Source organism: Urocitellus parryii, chromosome 6 (genome assembly GCF_045843805.1).
Source record: "Urocitellus parryii isolate mUroPar1 chromosome 6, mUroPar1.hap1, whole genome shotgun sequence".
Taxonomy (NCBI): Eukaryota; Metazoa; Chordata; class Mammalia; order Rodentia; family Sciuridae; genus Urocitellus; species Urocitellus parryii.
Window position 1 is genome coordinate 33,529,180 of NC_135536.1, and position 10,790 is coordinate 33,539,969.

Below are 10,790 nucleotides of genomic sequence, written 5' to 3' on the forward strand. Positions count from 1 at the left end.
GATGTTCAGGGTTCTGCACATGACTGTAGCAGTGAAACCTGACCTGTTTTTTTTTTTATTGTATTTTTGCCCACCATACTCCTGTAGCAACCAACAAAATGTTCAGGTGTCAGCTTACAACAGAGAGGATGCCCATGTTTACTGAGATCCCAAATGGATAAAATACTCTCATGTTTCTCCACACCAAATGAACATAAACAGATGAACTTGGGCTCTTGCTGCAACCCTTGGGGAGTCAGTTCACTAGGGGAAGATCCCTAACTTTTTGAAGATCTGGGAGCCTTGCATGTTCTTTTTCCACCTTGCATTCTCTGGGCTTGGCAGGTGTAAGGCAGGCTTTGCAAGGCCTGATGCTGCTCTCATTTCAGGGCTCTCTTTAAGAAAGAGAAAATGAGCTTGGAAATTCTAGTTTCTGGGCTGGAATAGCAGGAAGCCATGAAATAAAAGCTTGATTTGTTTCTTGATAAATCTGTCTCTGCATCACATAGAGATTAACTTTCTCTGTAAGAATGAATTATTATGGGCTGTGGGTGTAACTCAGTGGTAGAGCACTTGACTAGCATGCATAAGACCCTGGGTTTAATATACAGCACTGAAAAGAAAAAAGAATTAATTATTATAATAGCCTCATTTTGTCCTGATTTCCCAGGTTTCCCAGCCACAAGTCATGCTTTCCACAACAACAGTTGAGTCACTAAACTATCTTTCATATATTTTCACTTTTATCAATTTTAAATAACAGTTTTATTGAGACAAAAGTCCCATGTCATAAATGTATTCTTTTAGTATATACACAGAATTGGGTAGTCATCACTACTAATTGTAGTACCTTATGGCAGTAAAACAATTCTGTCTGATACTGTAATGGACACATGTCACTATGTGTTTGTCTCAACCCATTGAATGAATGGCTCTGACACTGAAACCAAATATAAACTACACATTCTGGCTGACAACAATGGGTCCATGCAGTTTCTTGAGTTACAAAAAAATGTATCTCTCTGCTGCAGGGTATTGATAGAGGGAGGCTATATATAAAGGGGTCAGAGTCAGTTTGTGACTCAGGAGACATGATATGAAATTATTCATTAACAATAAATAAAGTATTTCCCATGTTATTTTTTCCAGATTCCATGATTGGCAAGGTAGGAACAAAGGTTGAAACTAAAAGTTTACCTTCTTGTTAGAAAGTCCAAACTCTGTTTTTACTTTTTACCTTACTACCATCTGTAGGAATAAAAAGGCATATGTAAGACCAAAGGATATATGACCATGTTAGCCTATGACTATAGTTCATAATAATGTTCTCCATTTTACATCAAAGGAAATACTGAAAAGGATCCAACCCAATAACTTATAAAACAGCTTCTCAGAGCTTTCATCTCCCACTATACAGGAATCATGTTACAGGACCCAGGCAAACCTGCCCCATATCTGGTAACTCCATTTCCTGTTGGAGCAGATGCAGTGCATAGCCCAGTAACATTGCTTATACCTCTTGAGCATCAGGTGCAGAATTAAGATCTGGATTTGAGACGAAACATAGAACATTTCTCTCGGGAAAGAACTACCACTATGCTGGCCACCAGCCTGCTGGGAGCAGCCATTGCCTCCATCTGTCTTGGTAAGGATGTGCACAAGCACAGGGCGCAGGCTCTTCTCAGCCCTGAAGGTCCTGCAGAGAAGATCTTTGTTTTCTGATGAGGTTCTGAGGAATGAATAAAAAGCAATGGGTCAGAATGCTGGGTCCTTAGTCACTCTATCCCTTTGACACCCATAGTTCCAGATAAAGGATTAGTCTATTTCTTCCTCTCTCCTGCAGGAACCAGCATGGCCCAGAAGGTAATTCAAGCTCAGACTGCAATTTCTGTGGTGGAGAACCAGGCTGTGACCTTGGACTGTGTGTATGAAACCCGCGAACCTACTTATTATTTATTCTGGTACAAACAACTACCCAGTGGGAAACTGACTCTCCTTATTCGTCAGGACTCCTACAATGAGCAAAATGAAACAGAGGGTCGCTATTCCCTCAACTTCCAGAAGGCATCCAGTTCCATCCAGCTCACCATCACAGCCTCACAGCTCATGGATGCAGCAGTGTATTTCTGTGCCCTGAGAGAGGCCACAGTGAGAGGGCTGCCTGTGGGAGTCCCACAAAAACCTCAAGAAGAGCTAGGGCCTCTAGGGGGAGACCCCACCACAGACAGGGAGGAGCAGGGGCTGTGTCAGCACAGGTGGGGGTTCGACAAGGAAACCTGAGTTCAGTTCATGTAGAATGTCCAGATGTTCACTTGTGAGAAGGATGTGTAGCTCCTGTTCTGTGTGATAGATTGAGATACAACATGTAGTACATATTTTTATGACACATGCAAAATTTATTTTAAAATAAAGTTTAATAAGATTTCTTAATCTGTATTTATTTCATTGAATTGAGAAAGTTTTCAAATTACCTTTATACCCAATCATGATTTTATTGATGAGTTGTTAAATTTTTACAATCATAAGTGCATTTATGCATTCATTAGTATACTGAATGCTCTAATCCACTTGTAAAACAAATGTTTTTCATTTTTTTGAGAAATTTTAAGAATATTTTTTCTCAAAAATAATCAGAATAATATTTTAATCAATCAGGTCAAATAAATTATTTAATTTAGAGCTTTTCCCATAAACATACTAGCAATCTTTTGTACAAGCAGAGTATATCTGAAATATTCCCCAATTTGCCATGGTATGGCTTCTCTCTTTTTGATATGATTATGATTTTTTAAAAGCATCTATATCTATTGCTGCCTACAAAGGGAGATGCTTAGTTGAAAATTTGCCATGACCCATGGATTCTCTTGTCTTCATCCTTTCTCTTCAAGTTACTGCCAGTTTGAAGATGAAACAAGATCATGACCAGAATGACAGCTGTCATAGCTGCCAACACCAGAGGGTCTTTGTTAGTGTCAACTTCTAGACTAAACATGAAAATGTTCTCAGGTGTATAACCAGTGCTCAAGGACAAGGATTATATTTCTCTTTCTCCACACGTTTCAAAAACCTCTGAATTTAATTGTCATCATTTAGAACTCAGATATCATATTAAAAACAATATTTCTTGCTTACCTAAATAAATGGGAGATCTATAAATGCTACTTCCTTTGGGATAGAGGTTAAATGTTCTACTTGAACATGTAAAGACTTTAAAGAATATTCATTTCTTTTAAAATATGTAAATTTACCATTCATTTTATAATATAAATTTCTCTAAATTTAAAATGTTTACTTATTAGTTACAAAATTATTTATATCTATAAAGAAATCCATAATACAGACAAATATGAATTAATGTTTTTTTAAACTGTGTCTGTTTTTTTCCCATAATTTCATGTATCAAACTGTTTCCAGTCTGGACACTAAAGTATAGATTATTCATTAATGTATAATTAATTTGAGAGATTTTGAGTTTCTATTATAGGTGTTAGATAATTATTAGGTAACTCGATAAGATTCCTACCTTTATGGATGTCAAAATCAGTGTGTTTTACTGGTATCTGGTACAGAATAGCAGGCAGAAAGAACAGTGAACTGAAGTTTTAGAGATGATTACATAAATAAGCTGTGTGATGTTAAGACAATTAACTTCTTTGAACATCTGTTTCCTTATCTGCAAGTGTAGAGGTTTAAAGTAGGCAGTGGTATTGAATACTTCTTTCCAAAATTCTGCTGGCCTCACAAAACACTTATTTCACTGTCTTTTTGAGTTCCTAACACTTATTAGCTACCCTTCTATATTTGGAAGAAGAAAACTGGGTGTCTTAAAAACTTCCACGGTGCTCCACCCACTGCAGGATAGTGTAACAGGAATAACAAGGAGCCAGAGGGAGCTGGCAGAGAGGAGAGTGACCTGGGAAGTCACCTGCTATCAACACACAGGTGTTGCTGTTGTAGGTAGGTATGATGGAGAGGGAGAGGAAGAAGGAGAGGAGAAAGAGATGGAAGGAAGTAGAATGAGGAGGGGAAAGGAATGAGGAAAGAAGAGGGAGAAGGAGGAAGAAGGATGAAACTGAGGAATCAGGATAAAGGAACAAAGGAAAAGAGAAGAAAGGAGGGAGGAAGAGAACAGGTGTCCACTCATGAATAAAGCAGCCTCTATTTAAATGTGATGTTGTGGTCTGTTTCACAACTTATCAGACACGCTTTCTTTCCTCCATGTAGAGAATCAGAAGTGTAGAAAATGCCCACTTGACAAACATGAGGTCAATGACATTTGCCAGCTAGCTGGAGCTCCAGATGACACAGCCTCTTGAGAAGTCCTAAGGTAGATGGAGAGACAGGCATTTTAAATCATAGCAGTGCCAAATGTCCCATGTAAAGTGAAGATAATTCCCTGTTCCTAGAGGAGCTAAGAACTTTGTAGGTGGTTGGGGCTCCTTCAGCATCAGAGCCCCATCTAGAGATGGGTTGCAAAGGCAGATGCTCACAGTTATTTACAGGAGACTGGACAGGAGTGTGAATGTCTAAATGTTTGAAAAATGGGGGAAACCTGATGCTGTATTAAGTGGCACTGGGCCTTAGTGTTGAAGGATAAAATAAGGTGACATGGTAAACTTCACTTTCTCTGAAGTAGAGTGGAGATTCCAATAAGTTATCCAAGATTAAAGGTCTTTCACTTTGTCCCTGATTCCTATCTGAGTCAAGCTTATTGCAGGTGGACAAGCCTGGTGATTAAGATGATTGGTAATGACCATCAGGCTCCAGCCCTGTTTCCTCCTCTACAGGTGCTCCCTGAAATTAGTCACCCCCATGTCCACATCTCAGAGGCTGTGGTCTTGTGCATCTATCTCCACTGTCTGGTTGTGGCAGAATTCCTGGAATAGAAGTTAATATGAAAATCAAAGGAAAGTAACAATAGTCAGTAACAAAAATGCCAGGAGTGCCCCTGCATTCTCAATAAGCTGTCCAGGGTCCTGAACCACGTTGCTCTTATGACTTTTGGATGAGATCCACTCTCATACATTTTACTTTGTAAAGAAAAGAAGAAAGTAAATATTAGACACACATTAAATGGATACAAATAAGCTCTGAACTCCACCTCTGATCCCTCTCTACTTTTGTCCTGGTTGCATTTGCTTTTCACCTGGTCCTAGTGCAGCCTGCTCTCCACCTTTATCCTTTTGGTGTTGGCCCTTATCGCTATCTTATTCCAGAGACAGAAACAGGTTCAACAGCTCAGGGCCCCCCTCATGCCAAATGAAATTGAGTGATGGGTACATGGGGCTTAATTTCTCCATACACTAAACGTTCAAATATATTTGAAATTATCCTTAATATAACAAAAAATAGAAATTGGCTAGATTCAAATGATATCATCTTGATTGCAGAATGACCTTTGATATATTCTCTAACTTGTTGGTGCCTCAATTTCCTTATTTGTAAAATGGTGATATATAACTTATCATGTAGAGTTGGGAATCAAACAAAACCATGAGTCTATATAAATTATGTATATCAATTTATATCAGTTTATATACACCATATATGTACATCAATGTAAATTATTATATATATACACACTATACATATGTGTGTGTATACACAAGCATGAATACACAAAGTTGTTAGTTTTTTTTTTTTTCATTACTGGGGATTGAACCTAGGGACTCACACATGTTAGGTAAATGTCTACCACTGAACTATTTAAAAAATTTTTGAGACAGTCTTGTCGAATTGCCAAGCCTGCCTTGCAATTGAGATCCTCCTCCCCCTGCTTCCTAAGTAGTTAGGATTATAGGTGTGTGCCATCACAACCATGGAGCATGTTAACTTGACACAGTGGAAACTCAGTTTGTGCTACCTATTATAAAGGGTAAAGGTGGTTCTTGGGCCAGCATCATAATTTCATTCATGAACTCTTTTCATAACACTATGCTGCTCCTTGACATGATTTTCAAAGCAGAGAGCAAATAAGGCAGGAGATCCTGGCACAGCCAGGAAAAATCACCCCACCAGGGAAAATGCTTCTTGGTAAGTTTCCCCATCCATAGCTGCCCTTCCAACAGCATACACTCCCAAAAATCCCAGCCCCTGGCAGAGAAGCAGCTTATGTTTCACATATATATGCTGTTCTCAGAGAGCAGTCTGGGCTGTTTTAATCTGTCTGCCTTGGAAATTTAAGAGGAATTTTCTCATCTGTGCTGAAAGGCTAAGCAGACATTCTGTGACATAGTCTATATTCATTCCAGTATTAATACTGATTGGGTTTTAGCCTTTGTACTACCAAAATAAACATCCCAGCAATGTCTCATGTCAAGGTAAAAATCTAGCAAGTAATGGTATCTTTTCCCCTGAGAAATATAATACTAATAGATGAGTTTCAAGACACTAAATCTCAATAGGTTATGAAGGTCCACCCACCTCTTATTTTAAGAGTAGATTAATACTTTTTTAAATATAATTGAAAAATCACTGATTGCTTTAATGATTTATTTCCTGAGATGAGGTGATTATTGACAGGAGAAGTTTTCCTCCTGTGCCCAGTTTCAGCACTAGCTGTCTTGGGAATGGGATGGGATTTATCACCTGCTCTAGGAAGCCATGAGAAGGTTCAGCCACCTCCAGAAACAGACATCTTTTTGTTCTCTGCTAGGGAACAAGGCTTAGGGGGTCACTTTGTCTGGTCGCAGATTTGTGTCTGTGCCTAAAATGTTTCCACTGAACAAAGGTAGTCTCCCTATCTCTGCTGGCTGTACTCCTGCCTCAACCTCCTGTGACTGTACTTTCTAGGAGGAGGAACACAACAGGTAAGGAAGGATGCCTGATTTTCTGCTTGTTAGTCTGAGAGACATGGTCTAAATGCAAAGCATTGTCATTTTACAATTATAAGAACACTATAAAATTGTAGCATGACACTGCAGGATGTATAGTCACCATTCTTATCTCAGGACTTAGGTCTCTTGACATAAGCACAACAGGTGAATTCCTTCTACCTTTAAATTTCCAAATCACTCTTTAATACTTACTAATACTTGCCAATTGACCCTTTGAATTATGATTCTTAAAATTAAATCTACATCAAAATCATACCTAAAGTGACAAATTTTGATACCAAGAGTTGGCAAGAACATGGGGCAACATGGGGAACTTTTATATACTGATAGAAGGAATGGAACCTGGTCCAATTTTGAAAACCTTAAGGAAGTTTCTCCAAAACTGAAGATACTTATTCCCTATGATCTAACAATTCCAATTCTAGGCATATACTCAATATTAAGCATCATATATTTATTCATTATATATATGAGAAAATTTATTATGTGTAATTATAAAATACCCAAATCTGGAAAATAGCCCAGATGTTTGTCATGGTTTCAAGGGTATGTGAATTATGATATTGGAGCAGAACAGAAATGGAAATAATTAATTTGCTATATACTCCATGTGGAATGAGTCCCACAAATATTTTTGGTTTAAAGATGTTAGACACAAAAGAAGTTTAAAAATACACAAAACACAGGACACTGGGGCAGAATGGTTTTATACTGAGATAGTTGCTAGTCACTAGGAGTTAGGACAAATGTGGCTTCTGGGGTATTGGTATAATTATAAGTTTCTCTATCTGGGTGTCAGTTACATGGGTGAGTTCATGTTGGGAAAATTCCCCGAACTCTGCACTTAGGTTTTATGCTTGTTTTTGAATATATATTACACTTGATTTTTAAATTATACCTTATCTTCCTCATTGATTAAATTCTGAGAAAGTATTTCATATTCAATCCACCTTCATATCCTTGCTTTCTCTCCTGCTATGCCCTCACTTAAAAGATGCTGAATAAATGTTTACCCAATGAAGGACTTGACTGTTGCTATGTGTATTTACAAAGATGTCCTGCTCCCAGTCCCAAGAGTACAAAATGTTAGCAGGTGGGCTTGAAATTTGTTCTGTTGCCTGCTGAGTACTTCCCAGTTCAGGCTCACAGAATCTCATACCTGGTGTTCTATAACAGCATATGAACTGGCCTTCCTCTTTCCACAGTTTGCTCCCCTAATCCAACCCATTTACCTCTAAATGGTTTATTCTTGCATAAAGCACAGTACAAATCACATATGTCCCCTGCTTGACACCCTTCAGTAGCCATCCTCTACCCATGTATTAAGATAGGCCTCTGGATGAGGCTGTCTATGGTCTCTGTAATTTTGTTATGGTTTAGATATGAGGTCACCCTGCTCCCCCCATGAAAGTTCTGCCTCATCTCAGACACAGAGCAATAAAGTTGGCCACTTATGGACTCCGATCTGGAACTGTGAGCCCCAAATACATTTTCCTACTCTATTTTGTTCTTGTCAGGTCTTTTGGTCACAGCAATGAAAAAGCTCACTGAGACAAATTTTGTCATGTCCTTTCTCCTTTAGCAAATGTACCCTAACATGAGAATGTGGCAGGGAAACACCCTCTGTCCTCCACCAACAGCTCTGCCTATGGTCCCTTGCTCCCATCATCACTCCTGTCTGAATGCTTGCTGTCATTCTTCTTCCTAATCCCAGACACTGTCCAGTCATTCTTGCCTCATGAGGAATCCCTGATCTCTCCTGCCCACAGCCAACTCTCCTTTCTTACCAAAGTCCTGCCACTCCACCACTACCTCTGATGAATCATCCAATTTTAAAAAATATTTCAGTTATGCCACATAAATTTACAATGCACTATCATAAGCATTATCTCATTTACTCCTCAGGATATCTTTGTGAACAAGGCAGAGTACAGAGGATTAAACACATTTTATAAATAAAACTGTTGTTCAGAGAGGTGAAGTGACTTGATCCCGTGAATTCCGCCAAGTTAGAGCCTGTTCTAGTCCTGTAGGTTTCTATAGAATATTCCCAGTGTTTGACCTTATGTCTTATAACCCCAAAATAATATGGATCTTTTGAAACATGCATACACTTTTATATCCCTAACAGTACTAAAAAAAAGTCACCTAGGCTGTTTTGTAGAGGTAATTAATTTCTTTCAGCATTGTCCTCACTCAGCTGAAGGACAGACTTTGTCACACCACCTCTGCTCCATGGTACTTCTGGAGCAAAGGCTGATTGTTGGAATACTATCACTGCAGCTCCAAAGTATTTAGCTTTGGGGAGTAGGAAAAACATATGTGAACCAGCCTTTTAAGGCAAGGGCAGCCTTGATTTTACCTCTGAATCATGGGTTTAAACTGAAAAAAGGCTCAAAGGAGGCTAGCAGAAAGGGTGGCAATCAGCTTCAAGAATCACCATTTTATCACAATTAAATCAGCTTTAAGTAGATTGAAGTCTAGAAACCATTCCCTGAATAATTCTCTTTGGAAGTAAAATAGAGAACTTTTAGACATTGAAACTGTTTAGTAAAATTAAAAGTGTGCTAATATGAAATTTAAACTTTATGCTAGATTACACAATATAAAAGATTTCTGGAAGCATCAGAGAACTAATGTGGTGAAATAGAGAATGGAGAAGACAGCAGGGAGATGTCTGGACACCCGGTGAGGTAATGCTGCCTCCTCCCACAACACGCTCCATCCTGCTCACTGGGGTCAGAGCCCATCAGGACAGCAGGCCTAAGAGAGGGAGGAGGAGGTGGAAGGACAAAAGCAAACTTAAAGCCTGGACAAGATATTCAGAAGGCTTTTCTTGCCTATCGATAAACCCATTAGCTGTTTAGCTGTCTATTTCCAGTCCCACCCTTCATTCCACACACTGAGGTCAGGCTAGTGGGAGCACTGGTGTGGAACATGATTCATTTTACTTATCTCCTTTTCACTGTGCATAAAGAAATTATATATATATATATATATATATATATATATATATATATATATATAAATTGTAGTTGGACACAATACCTTTATTTCACTTATTTATTTTTATGTGGTGCTGAGGATCGAACCCAGGATCCCGCACGTGCAAGGCGAGCGTTCTACCACTGAGCCACAATCCTAGCCCCTATATTTATATTTATTTTAAACAGAGCTTTATACATAGTAGGTAACTCTGTCAGCTTCTGGAATGAATGTTTCGGTTTAGGGCTTCCTGAGCATGCACAACATTGTGAGAGCAGCTGGGTCATCTGCTTATCAGGGAATCTTGCCTGTGTAGTAATTATATTCTAGATGATAATTTAAGTAACAGTTAATCAGCCTAAAAGTTCATTTGAATTGGTGCAAAAAACCCACTTAGGGAAAGTTTTTATCATTTGGAGATGATTGTTATGTTAACAGATTTTAGTCATGGCCACTGTTTTTCCTTGGGGAGAACACCCCTCAGAGTTGTGTTGGAAGATAGCATAGCTGTCTGCAGTAGCCAAGTTTCAGGGCTTCAAAATGGTTCATGTAAGCAAAGAGCCACTCCATGGCTTCCTCCTATGATATGATCATAACTTGCATAAATAAAACTCAATCCTAGAGCAGCAATGAAATCTGAACTTGGTCTTCTTAATTCTTCTACTGAACTAGTTTAACTAGCACAAATAGGTACAAAGTAACTACCCAACAGAACAACAGACACCAAGAAAACAGTACCTGTAACTGAGATTTATGAGACCACTAATGAAACAAGTATAAGGGAGACAGTTGAACACAGGATAATATCAGAATGGATAGAGTCTAGGTAGTCATATTAAGGCTCTAACACCTGGGTTCCAAAAGAAAATATGTATTTGGATTACAGTAGAATCATGACCTACCTGTCAAGGCTGTAGGAGAGGGCTGCTGCCATCCAGGTGTGGCCAGGGACCCCTAGGGAGACCTTTGCATTCAGAAACTGTTTGTATA